At 31.0% G+C, this 26,714-nt stretch overlaps 1 protein-coding gene across 1 annotated transcript in view; it reads right to left on the reverse strand.

Annotated features, from left to right (window-relative positions):
* The window catches only part of side-VII (sidestep VII), a 475,559-nt gene that overhangs the window by 89,145 nt on the left and 359,700 nt on the right, over positions 1-26,714 (reverse strand). The window lies entirely within an intron of this gene.

Consider the following 26,714-nt stretch of genomic DNA (forward strand, 5'->3'; position numbering starts at 1 on the left):
CTCCATCAGCATCAATTGCCAGTCTTGTAGTTTTTGAAAGATATCTAAAAATACTACATATTTTAACTATTAAATAAAATTGTAAAAAAAATAACTTTTTTGCGGCCTTTTGTTTAAGAAATACAAGTGTTTGTTTACATTTAATTTGCACTGACACTATGATTTTGATGTTTTTCATATAAATGCAAAAATGTTATACATTTAACGGCCGCGGGTTGAGTTCAATAATCAGGGTTTCCAACTATTTTATTTCACACATGTTTTTTATTTGTTATCTTTAAATTTAAAAACTATAAATTTTAAAAATATTAATTGTATTTCCTACCAAAAAATTAAAAAAAATTGAACAAACCAACCAAACTACCAATCGTTGTACTTGTAAATAAAATCTACCACTTTTGGTCCAATTGGACCAAAGCGGCAACGCTGGCTCAATATAACGAACAGAAAGTATAAAAAACAAAAGTATAAAGAATGTAAAAATAAGAAAATAAGTCGTTACAGTACCGTTTTCAATGGTTACTCTCTTTAATAATAGGTGCTGTAATTTTTTGCTATAGTGGTTTTAATTGCTTGTTTCACAATATCGAATGAAAGATTTCATTCGCATTCTAAGCGAAAGAAAACTGAATCATTCACATAAACATGAAGGTAGGGAATCCAAAATCAGCTTTCTTTCGCTTAGAATGCGAACGAAATCGTTCATTCAATATTGTGAAACAGGCAATAATTGTGCAAGTGTTCATGTGAATTAAATGTGGGAGACCTTAGAAGAATTTCATTGAAAGAAAAAGTAAAAAAATTAAATGAATGAACGAAATATGGAATAACAAAGTTCTCAACATTTTGAAGAAAATAAAACATAAATTTTATCGTGACTAAGTGTTTCCTGTAAATTATCTTCACACAAATTAAGGCGAATCTTCAAAATTTGTTTTTTTCTAAATGTTTATCCATCAGTTTAATTTTCAACAGGTTGAACCATTTTCAGAATCGAAATCCCCTACAATGAAGGCTTTATTAATACGATATTCATTCGTCGATTTTGACGATAATCATTCCTCCTAATGTCACACAGCTCATCCAACCTAGGGATCAAAACGCCACACGTTTAGTTAAATTCCAATACTGAAAAAGTTGTCCAAAATTAAAAAAAAAACATCTCGATATTACGAATTTTTCAATTTAACGAATGGGCCTGACAACATATCGTTCGTTATACCGGGATTTGCCTGTATAGGGTTTTACTACGTTTTGATAGTAGAGTCGAACCTATACAGTCCCAGGAAAAATTTTGTGAATTTTTGTAATGACCACTAGTTATTTCATGCATTCTTTTGTAAGGAGTGGTGTTTACCCAGCACATTATTTTATTCACTAGAATAAGTACTTATTTTTATGCAGGCTGGTAATGAACTTTTGCATTTAGCACAGCTATCTAGTGTGTTTGACTGGAAAACGGGAGGTTAGTGGTTCGCCACCTGTCAAAGCCATTAATTTTTTTGTTCATATCATATTCATTTATATGTTGATGTTAAAACTATTGTTAACTTACAATAAAATAACTCGTACATGGAGCAGTGAGTTAGCAGCTTGACTATCAAACACAAGCAAATAATGTGACTGTTCGATTCCCACACAAGGCAATATTTTTTGTGTTTTTTTTTTAGCTACATATTCTTGTTGTGAATTTACTACTTATTTCTCAACTGATTGTAAGTACATTTGTAAGCTTGACCCCTGAATTTTTTAAAAATCTCGAACAACGGTAAGTAGTGTTTCAGTCAAATAATAAGTAGTTATCGCTTTGCTCCAATTATACTTGCTGGCTTACTAGGTAAGTAAAGTTTTTGCTGGGTTCATTAACCCGAATCGTCGCAGAGTGTCCATATTGATACATAAATAAAAAGTTTTTAAAAGTGCACATCAAATGCAAACATTTAGAATATCGGTACATATGGTCACACTACTTTTTCCCTTATTTTGTATATCTGTATGTAATGTAAATAAGGTTTTTTTACAATAAATTTAACTTAATTATTCTATTTTTGTCACACAAATCATAAAAGTTCTGGGACAATTCAATATGAATGTTCTTACTTGCTTTAAACTTTGGTTGAATTGCTCGGCTAACGAAGTAGCGGGTTATAAGCTAGTATATGTATATAAGTGATATTATTAACCGCGTACGTAAGTGTTGCATAATATTTAATAAATCGAATGATAAACACAAATATTGCAAACTAAATTGATCAGAATATTTTTGTTGAAAATTTAATGATTTAATAAATTAACTTTAACGTTATTTTTTGTTTTTCTTTAACAATAAAATATTAAAAAACCGACATCAAACTTTATTCTTTACATTTTTAAAAAAATTTCAATTATTCGAATAATTCGATTAATTTTAAACGTGTGATCGAATTATTCGAACAAGTTAAAATTTCTTATTCGAATTATTCGTTTTATTTTTTTTTTATTTCATATTTTATTTATTGTATCTTCACAAAATAATGTGAACTATCAATAATTTGTTCAAATCTTAAATCTAAATGTTATTTTTTATTTACGTCCCACCACACGAAAAATTATGTTTAATTTATAGATCCTATCATCAGCGCAGGTCTGTTGGATTCCATCTTCTTAGTCGGATGTAGCCATTACTTCTCATTAATGTTCGTGCAAGTGGGTTTGGGTGAACTTCTAACTTTTTCAAATATGACTCCGCTTGTTTTTTACTTAATTTTTCACTAGGGCGACATCTAGGTCCTTATGAATGTTAATATTTCTCACATACCAAGGCGCTGCTGTTATCATTCGTAATATTTTATTTTGGAATCTTTGAATTTTTTCAATATTAGAAGCTGAGGCCGTGCCCCATAATTGAATTCCATAGCACCATATGGGTTTTATTATTGAGCTTTACAGCAAAAGTTTGCAATCTAAACTCAATATCGAGTTTTTACCCATTAGCCAGTAAATTTGTAGTAATCATAAGTTTATTTGAGTCAATTTCGTATCTATATGCTTTTTCCAGGGAAGACGTCGGTCTATATGCAGACCTAGATATTTAACTTCAGTTTGTTGAGGTATTATATGATTATTTATTAGGATTGGAGGGCACGATTTTCTACGCAATGTGAATGTAAGTTGTATACATTTTTGCTCGTTTACTTTTATTCTCCATTGTTTTAACAACCTTTCTATGTCGAGTATATGGTCTTGTAAAAGTACAGATGCTTCTTGGGGGTTTTCATGAATGGCTAGTATAGCTGTGTCATCAGCAAAAGTAGATATGTGGGTTAGACTGTTTGTAGGCATATCACAAGTATATAGCAAATATAGGAAGGGACCCAGTATACTTCCTTGGGGTACGCCTGCTTCAATAGGCTGTGGTGAACTTATGAAGTCTTCCTCTTTAAGAACGAACTTTCGATGACTTAAATAACTTTCTAGAAGCTTGTGTGTGTTCACTGGTAAATATTGTTTTATTTTTTATCGATAATCCTTCATGCCATACTTTGTCGAAGGCTTGCGAAACGTCGATGAAGAGTGCAGAAAAATATTTTTTTTCTTCAAATGTCTTGGATATGATTTCTAACAACCTGTGAGTTTGTTCTATGGTGTTATGTTTTTCTCGAAATCCGAATTGATGAGTTGGAATACAATCAAAATGATTCACTATCGGCTTTAACTTGTGCATTAACAGTTTTTCGAATAGTTTTGATATATTTCACAATAGGCTAATGGGTCTATATGATTCTACTTTACTGTGATCTTTTCCCGGCTTAGGTGTCATTGTAACTAAAGAAACCTTCCATTGTGGTGGATAATATTCAAGGCGTAATATAGCATTAAAAATAAATAGGATTGTTCTTAATGCAATTTGGGGTAGCTCGAGGAGCATCTTGTTACTGATTTTATCAATACCAAGTGATTTTTTGGAGTTTAAATCAACAATAGCCTTGACAATCTCTGAAATCTCAAAACGAAGTGGTTCAGCTGCAGTAATATGGGGTAAAGTAGGTGGTAACTCTATTATGTCGTTTGACTCGTTTGGGGAAAATACATTCTTTAGATGACTAACAAACAGGTTTCCTTTTTCAGTATCGTTTCTCGCCCAGCCTCCACTAGAATTACGTAGAGGAGGTCTGCTCATAACAGGTCTTTTTAATTTTTTTGTAGCTCGCCATAGAGAGTAATTTGAGTACTGGGTGGCATCTAAGTTCTCCAGATATTTATTAATTGAGTCAGTTTTGCGTTTTTGAAGAAGCATACTGAGGCGTTTGCGACATTTTCTAAGCTCCGTTTTAAGTTGATGGGATCAGTAGAGTTGCCACTCTCGACGAACTCTTCTTTTTTCAGCTAATAACTGTTCAATGTCTGCAGAATAGAGTCTATTGTATCTTATTTGTTGGGTTATTTGAGTGGCGTGTTCAACAGCAAGTTTTAAGTGAGTGAGTGAGATATCGATATCTTCTGGTGTTCTTAGCGATATATTTTCTGTACTGTGTGTGCTAATATATTTTCTATATTTCTACCAATTTATCTTCGTGCTTGATATTGCAGAGTGACCAGTCGGGGATACTATTTCTAGGGGGTTCAATAGAGTAACGAAGGTGGGTGAGTGATCCGAGGATAATTCTAATGAAGATTTAACCTGCATTAGTTCCATTGGTAAATTTGTAACTGCAAAATCAATGACATCGGGTATTTTGCTTGGGTCAGTAGGCCAGTATGTTGGTTCTCCGCTCGACAGCACATTCAAATTCAATTTAGAAATTGTATTAAACAAAGCGCGACCTTTCGGGGTTACAAGTCTTGATCCCCAGCTGCCAGGATTTGGGGTCCTTCATGACTTTTTAGAAAATACTCGAGTTCGTTTTTATGTTGGCGAATGCCGTTAGCGTTCAAACAAGAGACAAATCGAATAATTCGAATACCCTACTACTTACATATATATGTATTTTTTAGTAATAATTTTTCACAGACGTCAAAATTTTACATTTTCAAAAAAGTTATCATTTTACACAGCAGAAACATGAACATTTTTCCACATATAGAAATATTTTTTTACCATAGTACTTTGCTATCATTTCACACTCGCCCTATGTGTGTTTGAGGAGTGTGGTGAAAGTGGTTTGTTCACCAATACATATAAACAATATGTTACTAATGCATTCATATAGTTATAGTGCATTTACACTTGTAATTTTCAAACTAGTTTATGATCATAAGCTACTTTCATAATCTATACCGTTTGCATCTGCATTTTAATAAAAACGTATAATAAAAAAAACGTACATATAAACATACCTTTTATTTTCGTTGTCCATATTATATAAAAAAACACTTTTTAATAATTTTTTTAAACTTTTTCTTACAGTTTAGGCCTACTTAGTTTGTACGTTCCGTTCCGTTCCGAATCAGCTGTTTTGTTTTTAGCATAGGGAAAGTTGTGTATGTCGTTAGTTTTTCTGTAACGTTGCCGTTCTGTTGCGGATGAATCTGTTGAAAACAGAATTTTGTCCGCAACGTTAAGTGACAGCTAAAACAGCTGATATCATATATACACAAAAATGCCAACAATATGAGAGCAGTGTGCCAACATTTTTGAAAGGGAAATATTTATTATTAACAAAAGAATACAAAATATAATATTTTCAAAAAAACATTGAAATTTAATAAAATAAATATAAATTTCTTTTAATGTATGTACTATGTATGCAAAAAAATTAGTTTAAATTAAATCATTAACAAAAAATATATGTATGTATTTATAAAAATGTTCAGAATAATATGTTGAAGGTCTAAATACAAAAAACACTAAAAATAGTAACAAAATCACCAAGATGGTTTTTTGGTTATTATTTTAAAAACAGCTGATACGATCTTACGGAAAAACTAACTACAATATAACAGCATTCAGAACGGCACAGAACAGAAACGTTACAGAACGCAAAGACTATGGAGCCTTTTGGGTATTTTTTAATAAAAAACTGTTTTTATATTTTTGAGCAAATGTCAAATGTTACCAGCGTTGCCAGAAAATTTTTGAAAAACAGAGTTGCATTAGTAAAAACTCGTTGTTTGTAACTAGTTTATCTCAAAAGCCAGTTACAAACCTGTTTTTATTTTGTATGGATAAACAAGTTTCTCAAACTAGCTCCAACCATTCTGTCATAAAATCTGTTCCAAGCCTTTTTGTTGGATTTCCATTATACCGGATTTTTCTTTTCCTCCAGTCATACCCACACAAAACAATATTGTTAGTCTCTTTATGGAGAATATTATTTTTATACGTGGAAAATCACCATATTATAATAATTTTAGTTTTTAAGGTAAATGAAGTCCCAAAATTTTATAAAATTATTTAGTTTTACTAAATTATCAATCCTCAAGTCATAATATTTTCAACAATATCAAATACTTATATAAAAGGCCTTTACTTACTCCTCAGAAGTTCCACAAACCTTGCCCCCTTTGACAAATCCGTATGCCCGCCATATATAAAAAACAATAAAAAGATCGAGCAAATTTAAAAAAAAATAAATCAATAAACCTGAATATCTCTTCAACTAGTAGAGATAACCTACACTTGTAAGCGTATTTTCTGTAGATCTTCTCAAGGATCATAAATGGATTCTTGGCGATTTTTTTAAAAAAAATTGAGACCCGAGGTGACCAACTTTGAGGGGCTACGCACTTACCCCCATTGGGGCTAGGAAGCTAAACAAACTCGACTCGAAAACACCTCAGCTCAAACCATGTTAAATTTCGTAACAATGTGTCCAATAGTTCCCAAGATACCGAATTATTTCCAAAAAAAAGTTTCTAAACAATTGTGCAAAGCTGAAAACCGGTATAACTCAGGAACGGTAAAAGCTAATTTAAAATTATTGTTAGTTATTTTCATTTTCATAAAAATTTTAAAAGTTTAAAGCGTTATTTACAAAATTGATGGACAAATTATGAAAATTTGTAATGTTGAACATCTTACGGCCATTTTCACAATGTACGATTATTTCATTTTAATAATCCTAACTGTAAAATTTACAGAACAAACTGAACAACAATTACTGAAAACCCACAAGGAACAGTGCATATTTGTTGTTTGGTTTGTAAGTGCAATATCCGGGTGGTATATGGATCACCCCGTGCAAAATTTACTTTTCTTCGCTTTACACTTTTAAAAATTATAAATATTACAAAAATATAAATGTTTTTCCATGTTCTTTTATTATATTTCTTACAATTAAGATGCTAACCGGCGAAATTTATTCGGTTATATTTAACAGCAACTTTGTTGTTAAATAGTGTCAGTTAAGAATTAATCGTACATTGTGAAATTCATATTACCCTAACTTGCGGTTAAAGTTCACGTTAACTTTTAATCGTACATTGTGAAAATGGCCGTTAATGAGCCAACTCATTTCAAAAACTAATAATTTTTGCACACAAAAATAAAGCTTGGACATTTTTCTTTTAAAATGTTTCCTCAAAAGTAAAGAAAATTTTTGTTATACACTTTGTGTATAACAGTATTTTTTTTTTAGAAAATTGTATTTATAATTTTTTATGTAACAGGTTTTTACATCGAACAACAGTTCAGTGTATTGAATATTCCGCTATAAAATTATCTTTAAGACAGACTAAACCTTTTTTACATGCGCAGTCGCTTTAGAAATATATATATTTTAAAACGTCATGAAAAACTGGAAAATGCAGCTGTAAAAAAATGCAGCACTGATTTTGCTCAAAAAGGTATCCAATTGTCCACATCCGCTGTTTTTAGATTCTTATTGATCATAGGCAATTATTGTATAACATTTTGTCCAATATTTTTTTACGTAAGGATAATTATAAAATTTTTAGTATAAACAGTGGTAAAATTGTGCGAGCAAAAAGAATACAACTCTAACAAAATTTACTTAATTTTTAAAATTTTGAGAGAAATAATTATAAAAAATTGCTAAAAACTATAACAATGTTGCATTACCATCATTTACTATTAATACAATCAAATTTAAGGACATTAAAATTCAAAAGGATAAACATTTTATCCAAAAAACGGCATACTCCTATTCCGTTATAAAAATTTAGATAAAATTAAAAATTGTGTTATGATTAGAGTGCGGAAATAATTTTGATGGCTAGTGTTGAATTGGATATTATTGAAATAAAACTAAAATTTTAGACATTGAAGTAATCAAGGCTGACATCATATATTTGATGCTTTCCAAACGAACATTTATGACTATTGCAACCTCCAAAAGATAATTTAATGATGCAAATACAATAAGGAGAAACGAATTCAATAAACCATATATTATTTACAAAAATAATTTAAACGCCTATGATTTTGGAGGCAGGTCCTTTATGCTTAAAATAGTGTAGGCGTATGATATGGAAGGTCAATTAACGTAATTTTTTCGTGTCTGATAGTTTAGATCTGTTACTCAGGCAGTAACAGATTGAACGGAAAATGCATCATTCGTTAATTCTGTTATCCTTTGTAGATTTCATTTCTTGAATTTATTAGTAGTTTTTAGCAATTTTTTATAATTATTTTTTTCAAAATTTAAAAAATCAAGTAAATTTTCTTAGTGTTGCATTTTTTTTGCTCGCACAATTTTACCACTGTTTTTACTTTTATAATTATCCTTACGTAAAAAAATATTGGACAAAATGTCATACCATAATTGCCAATGATAAATAAGAATATAAAAACAGCAGATGTTTACAATTGGATGTATTTTTGAGCAAAATCAGTTCTGTTGAAAATCATATTGCATGGCGTTGCATTTTTTATGCTCGCTACTGTATATCCCCTACTATTTTCACAAAATACATAACTCGCAGTAATTACTAATTAGCTACATCTTGCAGTGTTTAGTACTGCAATAGTAGGCAATGCAGTGATACAAATCAGAGAACGGATTGAATGCTCAATTTTGTGCTTTTGAATGCATTCACAAAAAATGAGCCTTTTGTTGACAATAAACATTAATTCTGTAAAGCAATGCATGACATTATTCATAAAATGGAGAGCAACGAAAAACGATGCATGCATTGCTTGTCTTGTATAAAAGTAAACTAACACTCCCAAAAGCATCGAATACTTAACGAATGGTATGAATGGTTTTAATGCTGAATGAATTTATGTGTAATACACATTGTGTATGTTATAAGTTGTTTTGTACAAAAAGTAAACTTAACACATTTTGGTGTTCCTTTAAAGAAATATGAAATGAAATTATGAAAATCGTTCATTTTCTTAATTTAGAGAAATTGTACAGGTGGAATAAGAGAAATTGTACAGGTGGAATAAAAATTGTTGCTTCTATGAGCTTATGTTTTTACATTAACTCTAATATAAATTTTTAATTCATTTTGTTTAATTAAGTTTTTGTATAAAAGTGATATGTTAAGACAAGTAAAAGACGTTGTATTTCACTTTTTTTAAATTTATTTTATTTTTATTTATTTAATTCATGTTGAAATAAAAAAATAAATGAAACTTAAATATGTATTTAATTTTAAAAACTATAATAAAAAAACAAAATAATAATTCTATTAAAAAAAAAAACAAAATACTAATTCTATGAGATCCTGGTTAAATATCTCTAAATCGCCAGTTCAGTTCTAGTTCAGTTCGGACGTGTTTATTTTTACTCCGAGATAACTCGTTATTTTAATGTATCTATCGGAAAATAAATATAAATATCACCTGTTTATTATTTACGCGAAAGGACGCTTTTTTTTTTTTTTTAATAATATTATTAAATAAAAAATCAAAACAACAACTAAAAGACAAATAAGTAAAAAAAAAAATTCTTTATATTTTTTTTTCTTTTTTTGAACCTTTTTTGTGCATTGACTATTAAATAAAGATCAAGAGTGTTAACGAAAGTAATTACAAATACTCTTAAATGAGTCTCTTCAACGAAAACAGTGAGCGAAGGTTAAGTGTAAACGGCAGAAATGCATACGTTACAGTTAATGTAGACGAAAAAAATATAAACAAAACAAACAGAAGAATAGATGACAACTTGTTTTTAACAGCCAAACCTGTTAACCGCGCTCGTTCTTGTTCCCCCGCATTGACAACAACTAATGATTGTCAAACAAAAGAAAATTCAACTCAATCAGAAAATAAAAATATTTTATCTATGCCTGAAAGTATGCTAGCTATATCAGCTTCAGATACGAAATCCACCACACTAACTACAAATAAAATTAACCCATTAAGCGGCGCTGTACCCAAGATTAGTCAACCATTAAATAATGAAAATAAATCCCAAATACAGGTTGGAATGGACCGGTATATTACAGTTTTAAAACGGGCACGAAGTCCCAAGTCCTCGAAAGCGGCACCCTTGGCCAAATTATATAAGGATAGTGAACCTGATAGACTAAACAATGAAAATCGTTTTTCTATTCTGGAATGTGAAACTAATGAACCAGTAAATAAAATCCATTCTACAAAACCACCCCCCATTTACTTGAGAGAAAATAATTCGAATCCACTGGTTCAGAGCCTGATCTCATTAATAGGAGAGAACTCTTTTTACGTAATCCCAATCAAGAAAGGCACGATTCATGAAACTAAAATACAGGTCAATAGTGAAAACGATTATAGAAAGGTTGTAACATATTTTGAAACTCAAAAGAAAAGTTTTTACACTTATCAGCTGAAAGGAAGCAAGGGTCTACAAGTTGTAATAAAGGGTATTGACTGTAATGTTGAACCACTCGAAATAAAGCAAAGCTTAGAAGATAAAGGCTATAAGACAAAAAATGTGATAAATATTAGAAATCGCGAAAAAATACCCCAACCACTCTTCCGTGTTGAACTTGAACCCGGTGACATAAACCTGAAAAAAAAATGAAACACATCCCATATATAACTTGAAGTACTTATTGCATCGTAAAATTACGGTAGAAGAACCACACAAACGATTTGGCCCCGTTCAATGTATGAATTGCCAAGAATATGGACACACCAAGGCATATTGCAAATTGCCACCAGTATGTGTCATTTGCGGGGAGTTGCATAACACATCCCAATGTAACAAATCTAAAGATGATCCTAAAATAAAAAAATGCAGCAATTGCGGAGGTAACCACACAGCAAACTACAGGGGTTGTCCTGTCTACTCAATTGTTAAAAAATCACAAAGCCAGAAACCAAAGATTTTCCCCGCTCAGCCATTAAATAACATCAATTTGAACTACCCCCCGTTGCAACAGACATATGACAACAAAGTAACATATGCAAATGTACTTAGAAACAACCAAACTCAGCCGCAAGTCCGTCAACCCCAAAACGAAAATATGAACCCAGAGGTAAGAGAGCAAACGCCAATTTTCAATTTTACCCGACTAGAATCTACAATAGAAACTCTTGTGCAATCGGTAAATAACTTTACAAACTCAATGAGTAACATGATGCAAGAAATGCTTAAGATGCAATCAATGTTATTGCAGGCTGTGCTTAACAGACCATGAACTGCCTAAGAATATGTTTTTGGAATGCAAACGGCATACGCCAACACAAAAACGAACTCGAATATTTTTTAAGAAACCAACAAATTGATGTAATGCTGGTTTCTGAAACTCATTTGACGTCCAGAAGTTCCTTTCGAATAAATGGATATGTAATATATGACACCAAAGATCCCAGAGGTAGAGCATGCGGAGGCTCGGCAATTTTAATAAAAGCTCGAATAAAACACTACTTAATGTGTGATTTTTGCGAAGATTATCTTCAAGCTACTACAATCTGTCTTGAAGATTTTCATCGAAACTTAGTGATTTCATCGATATACTCACCCCCAAGATTCTCAATTACAGAAAGTCAATATAATAGATTTTTTAAATCACTAGGCTGCTGGCGATTATAATGCTAAGCACACATTCTGGGGATCACGACTGATTACCCCTAAAGGTCGTGTTTTGTTCGACTCAATCTCTAAAATGGGTTTGCATGTGCTTTCGAGCGGCCAACCTACTTACTGGCCTACTGACCCACGAAAAATACCGGATGTTATTGATTTTAGTGTGATGAAAAATATCCCTAGAGAAATGATTCAAATTGAATCCTCGCTGGAACTATCTTCAGATCACTCACCCACTATTATTACTTTATTGAGCCCCCTAGAAATTGTATCCCCGACTGGTAATTTAGCGATGGCAGGCACAAGAATAAATTGGCTCAAATATAAAAAATACCTCAGTACACATTGCTCGGAAAACATACCGCTAAGAACACCAGAAAATATCGATCACTCTCTTATCAATTTCGATAAAAATCTCAGAATGGCTGCTCAACATGCTACCCAAACACCCCGAAAATTCAGATATAATAGAATTAATTCTGCAGATGTCGAACGGCTCTTAAATGAAAAAAGAAGATTTCGAAGAGAGTGGCAATTGCACAGATCCCCCCAACTAAAATCGAAGCTTAAAGATTGTATAAAAAGACTTAAAAAGCTCTTGGAATTTCGAAAAATGGAATCATTGAAAAAATATTTAGAAAGCCTGGACGCAACCCCACAATCGGATTACTCATTATGGCGAGCAACAAAAGATCTTAAAAGACCCGTTATATGTAAGTCCCCCTTGCGAAATTCAAGTGGTGGTTGGGCAAGAAATGATACTGAAAAAGGGAATCTGTTTGTTAATCATTTAAAAAAAGTATTTACACCGAACACATCAAACGAAGCAATTGCGTTGCCACCTGTTGCACCCTATTTTGCAGCAGCCGTACCCCTACGTTTTGAGATTCGAGAGATCGAAAATGCTATTGCTGATTTAAATCCCAAGAAAGCGCCTGGTATGGATAAGATCAGCAACAAGATGCTTATGGAGCTACCCCGGATAGCAATAAAAATAATTCTTTTTATTTTTAATGCTATATTACGACTTGAATATTATCCTCCAGAATGGAAGGTTTCACTGGTTACCATGATACCCAAGCCGGGAAAAGATCACACAAAAGTAGAATCATACAGACCCATCAGCCTATTGTCTAATATATCAAAGCTATTTGAGAAGATACTTATGAACAAGTTGTACCCGATGTTAACTGAAAACAATTGTATTCCGAATCATCAATTTGGATTTAGAAGAAAACACAGTACTATCGAACAAACCCATAGACTTGTAAATATGGTGAGAAAAGCGTTTGAAGAAAAGAAATACTGTTCTGCACTCTTCATCGACATCTCTCAAGCGTTTGATAAGGTATGGCATGCTGGATTAATATACAAATTGAGTCAAAATTTACCGGCAAACACACATAAGCTGTTGGAAAGCTATTTAACTGGTCGAACATTTAAGGTTAAAGAGGGAAACTTTTTAAGTACTGCACAACCCATTGAAGCTGGAGTCCCCCAAGGCAGTATCCTGGGACCTTTTTTATATTTGATGTATTCGTCTGATATGCCAACTAACAATCGCACTCATACATCAACATTTGCTGATGATACTGCTATTCTAAGCATTCATGAAAACCCTCAAGAAGCGTCTCGTCACTTACAAAACCACATATTTGAATTAGAAAAATGGTTAAAACAATGGAAAATTAAAGTCAACGAGCAAAAATGTACACACATTACATTTACATTGCGTAGAGAATCATGCCCCCCTATTCATATCAATAACCAAACAATAATTCAACAATCGGAAGTGAAATACCTCGGAATACATCTCGATCGTCGCCTTACATGGAAAAGTCATATAGATGCAAAGTTGACTCAAATGAAATTGAAATCAATTCAAATTAATTGGCTTATTGGCAGAAACTCCACGCTTAGTTTAGATTGTAAACTTCTACTTTATAACATGATCATAAAACCGATATGGTGTTATGGCATACAGTTATGGGGCACGGCCTCAGCGTCAAATGTAGAAAAGATCCAAAGACGCCAAAACAAGTTTCTAAGAATGATTACAGTTGCCCCCTGGTATATCAAAAACGCGAATATACACAAAGATCTAAACGTGCCCATTGTAAAAACTGAAATCTCGAAAAACGTACAAAAATATTTAAAAAAACTTGAAGTTCACCCAAACCCGCTGGCCCGCAACATATTAGATAACCGTGGCCACACTCGATTAAGAAGGAGGGACACAGCAGACCTAATCTAGAAGGAAGAATGCCAATTTAACCAAAACAACCATGAACACAAAATTTTTTCGTCCGGCACTGGCTGGACTAATTAAATAATAATATTAGATATAAGATTTGAACCACTTATTGTTAGTTCATTAAATAATGAAGATACAATAAATAAATGATGAAAAAAAAAAAAAAAAAAAAAAAAAAAAAATATCTCTAAATAATATTAACATGACAAAGGGAATATCGATTTACTTCATCAGTAACGCTTTCTTCCACAGTACTGTGTGGGATATTTATGAAGTCTGAAAAAAATAATTCGAAGTCACTGTGAGCTGCGTTATTATTTTCTGAAGAGTAGCTATGTATTCCACTGGTAGAAGAAGGCAACGAGTCTTGACTGCTCAAAATTTGTGAAACACAAAAGTTTTTTATTCGGCTTAGTTCTCCTTCCTGTAAGGCACGATTTGTTGGAGGATATAAAAAGCAAGCAGCGTACTGATAGATACTAATATTTGGAATCCATTTTCTATCAATCTCTATTAGGATGTTACTCTTTAAGTGCGCAATAGTTGGAGAATCAGAGCTTACAGTCGCACATACATTTTTAAGGCAGTTGATTGACAAACAAGTGTAGTTACTTGTAACATAATTCGAACCTTGTAATTTTCTGCTTATTTTGTCGAAGTTTTCAAACAGTTCTACTAGCGCTATGAGCATAGAATAATTAATTTCATCTGCTCTATACATCTGAGCGTTCTTTGCAAGGATGTCCTGAATCGTAACCCAGTTGTTTAAAATTGATTTGAACAAACTGAGATGAGAATACCAACGAATATTGATTTTACACCTAACACAATATTTTTTAAGTGCGACTCTTCCATAAAATGAAATGTAACAGACAAAAAATTTCGTTTTACATAGTTGTCTGTCCACAAGTCGGTTGTAATTGATGCAATTTCATTGGTCACTGCTTCCTTTAGTTTTTCTTTGATACCTTTCCTTTTTTCCTCTGCTTTAATTTCTATTCGTTTTGATATAGTTGTTGGATCTGGTACTAGATCCAATACATCCAAATGGTTGCCGTATTTTGCTCCAATATTTATAAGGGACTGAGCCAATTTCTTGAATCCATTGCCTTTAACGGCAGAAAAAGGTCGACAATCTTCTACTACCCATTGTAAGCATGCATCAATGAAATTTTCTTTGTCACAACTGCTCACTCTTTTCAATTCAATATTGGAGTTTTGTTCTACATAGCATTTGTGCCGAACTAAATTGGAGGTTTGTCTGCCGTTATATTTAAATAAGTGATTACACTTTCCACAATGTACAAATTCATTAATTATTTCATTATGTTCATTGTGTATAATATTAAAAATTTGCCATATTTTACTTTTTGTATTTTGTTTTTTAATAGTACGAAAAACACCACAATTTATTTTCTCTAAAATTTCCTCGCACTTCATTATTTTTTAAAACATAATTCCACCAAACCACGAAAACTTAAGCAAAATTGGATGTTTACAAACTATGTACATATACACACAAATGGCAACGAATACTTAACGAATGGTGCGAATGTTTTTGTTTTTTCATATGGCATCATGTTATTTCATTGCTTGATGTATAACATCAAAGCAAAAACAGATTGTGATGAAGGCAATCAGAAAAAGAAATGAGTGTTTACACATTGCACTGCATATTTTTGTTATTGTCGATTAAAGGCAATGCAGTAGCAATGAATTTATGAATGGACAGAAAACGTGAATGTTTTCAATCCGTTCTCTGATACAAATATATTACATACACTTGGTCAATAAAGTCTGCGTTCACCTTAGACATTTTTAGGAAAGATAAAAAAACACATAATAAAAATTGAATTCAAATCAAAATTTTTTCATAAATACTTTATTTACATTACGTACTTAAAAAACATAAAAAAATAAAAAAAGAGATCACTTCATTTTTAAAACAATTAGTCATTATTGCATTATCAAATAAATATAAAGACGAAAAAGTCTGCGTTCAAGGTTTAAACAAATTTTAAAAGTTTTAATAAATATTAAAAAATTTAAAATTTAATATTTTGTTGGATAGCCACGTTGTTTTAAGACTTCACTCAATCTGTTTGGCATAGAATTTACCAATTTCTCTGTTTCCTCTGCTGTTATCTTCTCCCATTCTTCCTGCAAAACACTTCGTAAAGTTTCCTTGCTGGTAATTGTATGCTGGCGAATTTTTTTCTCTAAAAGATCCCAAAGATGCTCAATAGGATTGAGATCGGGTGATTGAGGGGGTGTTTTAAGCTGTCTTGGAGCATTGTACAGGAGCCAAAGTCTTACAACCTCCGCTGTATGCTTTGGATCGTTATCTTGTTGGAACCAAAACGTCGATGATAGGTTAAGTTTTGCTGCACTTTGTTTCAGGTTTTGTTTTAAAATGTTCAAATATCCGTATTTATCCATTGTCGATTCAATAAATTGAAGCTGACCCACTCCTGCAGCCGCCATGAATCCCCAAACCATAACTCCACCACCACCATGTTTTACTGTACCAACAAGATTTTGTTTATCAAGCGCAGTTCCTGATTTCCGCCACACAATTTGACGACCTTTTATTCCAAATATACAGAACTTACTTTCGTCTGAAAATAAAACTTGTTTCCAAAATTCTGGGGGCTTATTTATGTAGTTATGGGCAAATTCAATGCGCTTCTTTCTGTTTACAGCAGATATGTATGGCTTTCGTCGAGCTACTCTACCATGATATCCGGCTTTGCGTAAAATTTTTCTAGCTGTTTCGCATCAAATACTTTTTTTAAATGTTTGATTTACATTTTCAACAATTTTTGATGATGTAATTCGAGGATTTACTTTCACCATATTGATTATTTTGCGCTCTTCTCGTTCTGATAGTATTTTTGGTCGACCAGATCGTGGCTTGGATGTTAAAATTCCGGTTTCTTTGAAGTTATTAATTACACGCTGGACAGACGAATACGTTCTTCCAATAGTTTGGCCAATTTTTCTGGCTTTTCCCTTCTTTCCACAATTTAATAATAATTTTTCTTTCTGAAACACTAATTTCTTTACCTTTTTTTATCCATTTTTTATTATTCTTACAACTTTTATACAAAAATATGCAAATGATGTTGTTAAACGATCTATTGTAATAAAAATTAACTGAAAGAGATCAAAAACAAGAAAAAAAGGACAAAAAATGTAACGTTACTATCACAACAAAACAAATGAACGCAGACTTTTTGGTTGCTTTATTCACGTGTTACCAGACTTACACATCTCGCTATTAAATAAACGAAGAAAAAATATTGGGTTTTTTGTGCTTTTTGATATAAAGATTGCTATGAACCAAAATAAATAAAAATACCATATTTTAATTACATATATATATCTATATTTTATATCGCAATAAACATTTATAATGTGAACGCAGACTTTATTGACCAAGTGTATGTTTGTTGTTGATTTTGAATCCATAAATTTGACTAGTGGAAATGATAAGATATATATTATATATCAAGGTGTAGGAAATTCTGTCTTCTTTTAAAAAATATATAAGCTAACAATGGCCAATACTTTGAATAAATTTATATTGTACAAATGTTTCTAAATGAAAGCTAAACATTTTTAAGTCATCTCTAGGGTTCCTAATTTCAGAATAATTTTTTCGTATAAATTGACCTATAAATGTACCAAGGTTTTAAAAGAAGTATAAAATAACTATATTTGGTAGTACAATGTTGGTCCTGCCTTTATAAGGGTTTCTAATTTAATAGTGTCATTTTATCGGTATTGTCATATTCGTAGTTTTAATCAGTATAAAATCAATAAATTCTTTGTTTAATTAAAGGACTTAAGAATTTCGATTATGTTAAATATATATATAAAACATGCGTAGTTAGAGACATTTTTCATATCTGATTGTAGAATCACTATTATTGTTATTATTTTCTCTAAATATTCATTGCATATCCCTAAAAGTTATAATGTTATGCATCTTAATAATTCCTTTAACAGCATAAACTTTAAGTCATTCTTAATAACCAAATTTTTCTCTGGCTTGATGTAGATGAAAATAATTCGGTTATTTCGACCGTAATACTTCTTTTCCAACTGACTATCTGTTGCTAAAACCGAAAAAATCTACGGATATAATAGAATGATTCAATTAGCAACTAATTTGGCCATCAAAACGAATCTGAAAATTGTAACTTTTAGAAGAAAATTTATGAAGAAATTCCCGAAAATTAACATAAAAATAGTTCAGGGAAATTTTTCCCGCGTATGAACCCTAGTCATCTCCCAATAATTTCGATTTTTATGTACCTGTTGATTTTCCGTTAACTGGTTTACCCAGTTTTTATCACTCAAATCATTAAATTTTATGTTGCAGTTATGGAGGATTTCATGTCAAGTGAACCAACTTTTAAAATCGATGTCTTCCGATCGGGATGAAATTTGCACCAAGGCTAGACCTATTGGATAGTAATTCAGACACAAGATCGCTCAAGAACTCTCTGAGTTAGGGGGGGGGGTCAAATTTTTGGCCAAACTTGTGTTTTTTCTCATCCATATAACTTATTACCTATTGTTCCTAGCAAAATGTGTCCCAAATAGTTTAGATACTACTCAGCAAAAACTTACATTGAAAAGTAATGAGTTAAAGAGCTAATATAACTCCTCTTCACCACTTATACAGTGGCATTTTAACACATTATTTTAACACGGTGATGTCATTGGAGGTAAGTACTTACCACCTTCGCTTACAAATAGGGAGTTGAATAAAGGCCTAATTAGTTTGTACGTTCCGTTCCATAACGAATCAGCTGTTTTGTTTTTAGCTTAGGGGAAGTTGTGTATGTCGTTAGTTTTTCTGTAACGTTGCCGTTCTGTTGCGGATGAATCTGTTGAAAACATAATTTTGTCCGCAACGTTAAGTGACAGCTAAAACAGCTGATATTCATATACACACAAAAATGCTAACAATATGAAAGCAGTGGTGCCAACATTTTTGAAAGGGAAATATTTATTATTAACAAAAGAATAAAAAATATAATATTTTCAAAAAAACATTGAAATTTTATAAAATAAATATAAATTTCTTCTAATGTATTAAAAAAAGTTAGTTTAAATTAAATCATTACCAAACAATATATGTATGTATTTATAAAAATGTATGTATTTATATGCTGACGGTCTAAATACAAAAAACACTAAAAATAGTAACAAAATCACCAAGTTGGTTTTTTGGTTATTATTTTAATAACAGCTGATACGATCTTACAGAAAAACTAACTACAATATAACAGCATTCAGAACGGCACAGAACAGAAACATTACAGAACGCAAATACTAATGGAGCCTTAAGTCATTACAATGTTCGCTTACAAATAGGGACTCAAATCATATCACATGTGCATATTTTTTGAGAATATTTGAAAGTTTTCAAGAAGGCATCAATTTGTATTAGATTTTAATCAACAAAAATTTAATCAATACAACCTTACGTAATAATGGATATATTGCTAACTTAATATGCTCATTAAAATTGGCTATTGGTTCGACGGATTCTTTGGTATCAGGAATCTATCGATTTTGGCAATTTTTGGCAGCAAAAATTTGATGACGAGGAATTTTTGGCAGAGAAAAAGGCAGCGACAATTTGTTAATTTTCTTGCTTCAGGTAATTTGAGTAATGTAGAAAAATGCTTTGTGTGTTGTATTGTGTGGAATTGATTTTGTTTTTTTATTTCATTAGTTTTGTTGTAGTATTGTGTAGAGATTTTTAATACAGTTTTAATAGGAGGGTTTATTTTCATTTAATTAGTCTGCATTAGGGTATACAATTTTAATTATAGGGAAGATTAATTTTCGTGTGACTTGTAAATTTGTAAGATGATTTTTTTTTTCAAGAATTTGTGAGAGAAAATTTAGATTTGAGTTTCATATTTTTTTGTAAATTGTGTTGTTTGGTTTGTTTTCCTCTCTTTGAGTGTGAGTTGTTTTAATGTATTAATGTAAAACACCACCTTGAGTGTTTTTTTTTCAAATTAAATATATTTTGGAAAATATTTGAGTAGAAATCATCACTTAAAAATATAATTACACAGTTCAAATATATAAATGTAATCATTAGGGTATTCAATCGATTAACCGTTAATCGGTTAACCGATTAATTTTGAACGGTTAACTGTTCGAATAATTTAAAATTGCCGATTTTCAAATAACAAATAAACCGATTAATTTGTGTCGATTAACCGATTAACCGAAATTCCTTTTTTTTGCACTTTAACATATTTTTTTGTATTTATTTTTCCATTTCAATTCAAATACAAATTTGAGATTAACATTATATATTTTTTTGTATTTATTTTTCCATTTCAATTCAAATACAAATTTCAGATTAACATTATATATTTTTTCGAACATCCAATGAAAATGTTTAATGAGAATAATAACTGACATATTTTGTTTGCATTTACATGTACAGAACTTAACGAAACTATCAAAAGTATTCAATATCTAAAACAATACAAAAAGGACACCAATGGTATAACGAAAGATTTGACATGCTTAGAAAAAAACTAAAAAAAAACTGAGATATTGGATATTCTTTATCATGCTTTCGATTTCTCCAAAATCGACAATCAGCGAGAGAGTTTTTTCAAGTCAAGTTTTATTAAAACTAAAGAAAAAAATCGTTTAAAAGCACTGTGGTTCCAAATCAAAATCTAGGTGGACAAAATTATGAAAATCGGTATCTTCAGAATTTGGAAAAACTAAGTTTTTTCGGAAGCTGACAATCTGCTCTCCTCCAATACAAATAGGTTTTTCAATTGAACATTTCATTTTCTCGACAGAAGCGCCAGAAGTTCAACATATTTTGAATCATATTTTCGTTAATTATACCCTTCAGCTTCGTGAGAGGGTATATATAAGTTTGTCATTCCGTTTGTAATTTCTACATTTTTCATTTCCGACCCTATAAAGTATATATATTCTGGATCCTTATAGATAGCGGAGACGATTAAGCCATGTCCGTCTGTCTGTCTGTCTGTCTGTCTGTCTGTCTGTCTGTCTGTCTGTCTGTCTGTCTGTCTGTCTGTCTGTCTGTCTGTCTGTCTGTCTGTCTGTCTGTCTGTCTGTCTGTCTGTCTGTCTGTCTGTCTGTCTGTCTGTCTGTCTGTCTGTCTGTCTGCCTGTCTGTCTGTCTGTCCGTCTGTCTGTCTGTTGAAATCAATTTTCTGAAGGCCCCAGATATCTCCGGGATCCAAATCTTCAACAATTCTGTCAGACATACTTTCGAGAATTTTGCTATTTAAAATCAGCAAAATCCGTCCATAAATAACGGAGATATGAGCAAAAATCCGAGACAACCTCTGAAAATTTCATCAAAAAACACAATGTATTGCATGCTTTGACAAAAAAACAACAAAACGTATGGTTGGATGTGCAAGCTTTGCGTATTTTGTTTTTTGTTTGTGTTTTGTTTCTTTTGGCGTTGTTGTTGTTTTTTATACAACTAAACTTTTGTTTGGTTGTGTGTTGGTTTTTTTGACAAAAAATCAACAAATCGTATGTTTGAATGTGCATGCTTTGCGTATTTTGTTTTTCTTTTGTGTTTTGTTTCTTTTGGCGTTGTTGTTTTTTATACAATTAAACCCAGCGGGAAAAAGATGCAGTAAAGAGGCCTTCCTAAAGGCCTTCTTTTGCAGACACAAGGACTTCAGACGCATTGCAAAATCATTTCAGTTTTACACGGCGTGTCATTGCGAGCCAAGGCCTTGCACACTCGCTGCTCTTAGAGGGCTGAGAGAAGGCCTACTTAGGAAGGGCTACTAGAAGGCCTACTTTGCAAAGTCTTCTAGAAGGCCTAATTGGGAAGAGCTATTAGAAGGTCTACTTTGGAAGGGCTATTCGCAGGGCTGCTATATGGTCTTATGCCTGTATAAAAACCTGTTATTACTGATATAATGAAAGGCCTGTAGGGGAATGTCATATGGCATGCCTAGAATGGTAGGACTACTGCAAAGCCTGCAAAGAATGCAAGGTCTTATGGAAGGGCTACATGAGAGGCCTAATAAAGTGCCTAAAAGAGAAAAACAGCATTAGAATAAGGCATCAAAGGACGGCCTATGAAAAGTCGTGCATTTTCAAGTTTTATAGAACGTCTACAATGGAAGACCTATTTAAAGTCTTATTAGAAGATCTAAAATAAAAATAAGAATTAAAATGAAGTTGTTTGTTTAATTTTTTGAAACATGATAATTTCTGATTACATACTTAAAAACAACAAAAATAAATAAGAAGCCACATCAAGCAATTTATTGTTGTAAATTTTGTAAAGAGAGTTAATCAAAGAGATGCAGAGTATTTTATTTTTTGATGTAGACTATTTTTATTTAACCACTTGTTATTAGAAGGGGATTCATAGGCCTTCTTGAACACCTTCTAAGAGCAGGCAGTGTGGAATGAGTATCGGATCTTTTAGAATGTGTAAGTATGCCTTTTAGAAGGCCTACAAACTGAAGTCCTATCATTTTTTCCCGCTGGGAACGTATGTTTGGATGTGTGTTGGTTTCAGTGGCTTGCGTATTTTGTTTTTGTTTTTTCTTTTGGTGTTTTGTTTCGTTTGGCGTTGTTGTTGTTTTTTGTGTTCTTGATAAATTTAGGATGCTGTACGCTGAAAGTGGGCAATGTACATACATACCTATATACTAATTATAAAAAATAATAATGCATCCACAACAAAGGTGAAGGGTATATAAGATTCGGCATAGCCGAATATAGCACTCTTACTTGTTTTTTCTAATATTTTACTGCTTTACTAAATTAGATATATCTCAATGGTTTTACCATATAGAAATTCATAATTCAAAACATAGATAAACATTGATATAGGCTTTTATTAAATGTATATCTTATATAGTACTTTAAACTTGGTTCTCAAATATACTGATATTTTTTTTTTTTTCTAAGAATGTTATATAGCTTGCCAAAAAAAAAGATCGTCGAAGCCCGTCCAATGACTAAATACATCATTTAAAGAAACTTTTGGGGAATGTCTCTGTAAAAAAATTGTAGCCGCCAGCACCCGCCGAAATACTTTTTTTTAATTTTTACGGAATGGAATTTTTAGAAATATTTCTTTATTTATTATTTATTTTTATATATCTAGACCCTACTATAACTTGAAAAAAGTTTATATTGATCTTTTAAAGATTTTTTTTGGAATCGGAGATACCAATTCTATATAAAAATATCGCCAAATAATTTTGTCCACCTAGCTTTTGATTTGGAACCACAGTGCAATGGTATAACGAAAGATTTGATATGCTTAGAAAAAACTAAAAAAAAACTGAGATATTGGAGATTCTTTATCATGCTTTCGATATCTCCAACATCGACAATCAGCGAGAGAGTTTTTTCAAGTCAAGTTTTATTAAAACTAAAGAAAAAATCGTTTAAAAGGAAAAAATTAAATTATATTCTTTTTTTAAAAGATTATTTCAGAAGATCTCACTAAAATCCTAAAATAAAACTCAAATGTATATCCCTCCGACGGTTGAGGAGAAGTTGCCCTTATACGAAGGGACCTTTAGGGAATTTTATATGAAAACGCATTTTTTAAACATATTTTTTGTATTGATTTATTATTATTTACTAATTATACATGTATAATGAATGTTAGAAAAAAAATTTTCTTTTATACATATATAACATTATTAATTTTGTATGAGTTTTATATGAAAAAAACTATTGTTGAAATTTCAGTGCAAGTACCTTGTTTTCACACGTTCCCATAAAATTTCCTTGGAATACATGTGGGGGCGGGTATACTTCCCATGGACCATCAAGGAGTAATTTCAGTTTGAAAATGAAAAAGGTCCCACAAAAATTCGTGGTTGTATTTTCAATTTAAAATTAAAATAGCCATTATTCGGTTAATCGAATAATTTTAAATTAACCGAATAAATCTAAGCCACGATTAATTATTTGCTCGGTTAACCGATTAAACCAGAACCCCGATTAATTGAATACCCTAGTAATCATTCATTCTAAAAACTCCACGAATATGAGCATTGCAAAAGTTACAAATGCGGCTTTTAATAAATTGAAGACAAAACCATATATATCCACTAAAGATTTACAGTCATCAAAACCACATAAGTTTTTATCATTGTTTCGTCATAGGACCAAATATGGAAACGTTGTAATTAGAGAACTTGAAGATGCATTTTTATACCTCCCAAAACAATACAACAATATGAATGATAGCGTGCTTGAAGGAGTTGCTACTGAAAAATTTATACTAACGAAGAAGTTGGAAAACAACAATAACGTTTTAGAATTGGAAGAGTCAATCCCCGCCGCTGAAAAGGATAAGGATTTTGATGAAACCTTTTTCATTCCTAATTCTCAACCTTTTTTAGTTGGGAATCACCAAAAGTATCTAGAATTAATTAATATTTTACATTAAATAAAAAAAAAATATTCTAGGACACCAAAAGTATCTAGAATTAATTAATATTTTACATTAAATAAAAAAAAAATATTCTAGGTGTAAATATATGTAAACAAATTTATATAAATATTCAATTTAAATAAAAAATTTGTTCATTCAATCTAAAAATATTGTAGTAGTTAGTCGAATTCAAAAAATGTTTAAAAAAATTCTTATATTTTTAAATGATTTTGATGATTTCATTTTTCCTGAGCATAAAAAATTGGTAGATGACTTTTTAATTTTGGATAAAAGACGGAATCACGATGAGATGATAAATTCAATGTATGGTGTTCATTATACAAGTTGTCCATGGTCGAGGAATGATGCTACTGAGGGTCCGGATAATTGTAGTTGTATGATGTATAATAAACTAAAATGCAATGTAGAGAATATAATGAACAAATATTATTTGTTATCAAAACGTATATAAAACTTTATAGTTGTATTTATTATTAAAAAAAAATTATCTAATAGTTTATTAATATAAGTAAATTTTGAAGAAATGAAATGATTTGAAAATAAATGTTGTATAAAAATTATTAAACTTTGTTTTATTTTTATTATTACCTGATTAAAGCACACAATTTCTTAATATTTTCTTTGAAATGTAAATATCAAACTATTGCTGGTTATTAACTTCTGCTTCTCATCAAATTGAACGTTTATTAATTTCACATATATTATAGAATTTAAATTCACTTATTTAAAATCATTTTTATTTAAAAAAACCAAAAAAAATAACTGCAAAAATTAAAAACTAAAAAAGTGTGAAAATTTACATAAACTATAATTATTTATACATTACCAACATTTAAAAAACAATACTATTTAAAATGGTTGCTTCCTTCAAGTGTTCCGAATGTCTAAAATCTTTCTCCAGCATAGAATTTCTCCAATTGCATGAAAGGACTCATGCATCAACTTCCAGGAGTAAAGTAAACCCATCACCAGTGGTTGTGATGAGAACAAAGAGCGCATTTAAATCGAGAGTTGTAACTCTCTCATATAAATGTGCTAATGAGGAATGCCTAATACCTGAGGTATTTTTAAAAGAATCATATGAGGCATTTAGGAGCGAAGTTAGCTACTTCCTTAAAATACACAATGCCTTAAAATTCAACATAGAGCTTAATGGAGTATATGCTAAGCCAAATTTGGATGATTTGGAAAATACACCATTGGAAATAAAAACATTCCAAACTAAAATGGTTCGAATTTATGAAATTGGAGAATTTGAGGAAACCTTTACAAATAAGATGGAAAGTATTGTTAAAAAAACAGAAGAGTTCCAGGAAAAGGATAGTTGTTGGACTCTAGTTCAATTGATAAAAGTTGAACTAAATCTGAATAAATACGCTCCACTGAAAGGATCCAGTTTCATACCTCTTCCCAAAAAACTGCACTTAAAAAAAGCATGTATAAATATCAAAAATCAGGATGAATTTTGTTTTAAATGGGCTATAATTTCAGCAATTGGTGGTGTAAAAAAAAGCTCATCTTCCGTGTAAATATAAAGTAAATATTAGAGCAAACATTATTAATCTAAATGGACACAATATAAATTTTAATGGGTTATGCTTCCCATTAAAAATTAAAGATATACCTATTTTTGAAAAAAATAATGCAACATTTAGCATTAATGTTTTCGGATATGATTCCGAAAAGGATTTAGTGGTTGGACCTCACTATAAAACGCATCAAACAAAATCAAACCACATCAATCTGATGTTTCTACAATCAGCCAGTGGGGATAATTCACATTATGTGTGGATAAAAGTTATGTCTAGGTAAGTTTAATAATATAAATAAATATAAATACATACATACAGTTTGTCAAGAAAATGTTTTGACATAGTGAAAATAATTTTTGTTTTGGCTTTCATTATTAAAAAAACAACATTCGTTTAATTTTTACTATTTTTGTTTATTAATTCATTTTAAGCTATATATTAATTAACAAATAACGGTAAGGAGAAAAAATCACAATGTTAAGATTAAGAAATAGGATCAAAAAACAAAAGAAACTCCAGAATTTTGTTGTCAAGAAAATGTTTTTACAT

Source organism: Calliphora vicina, chromosome 1 (genome assembly GCF_958450345.1).
Source record: "Calliphora vicina chromosome 1, idCalVici1.1, whole genome shotgun sequence".
Classification (NCBI taxonomy): domain Eukaryota; kingdom Metazoa; phylum Arthropoda; class Insecta; order Diptera; family Calliphoridae; genus Calliphora; species Calliphora vicina.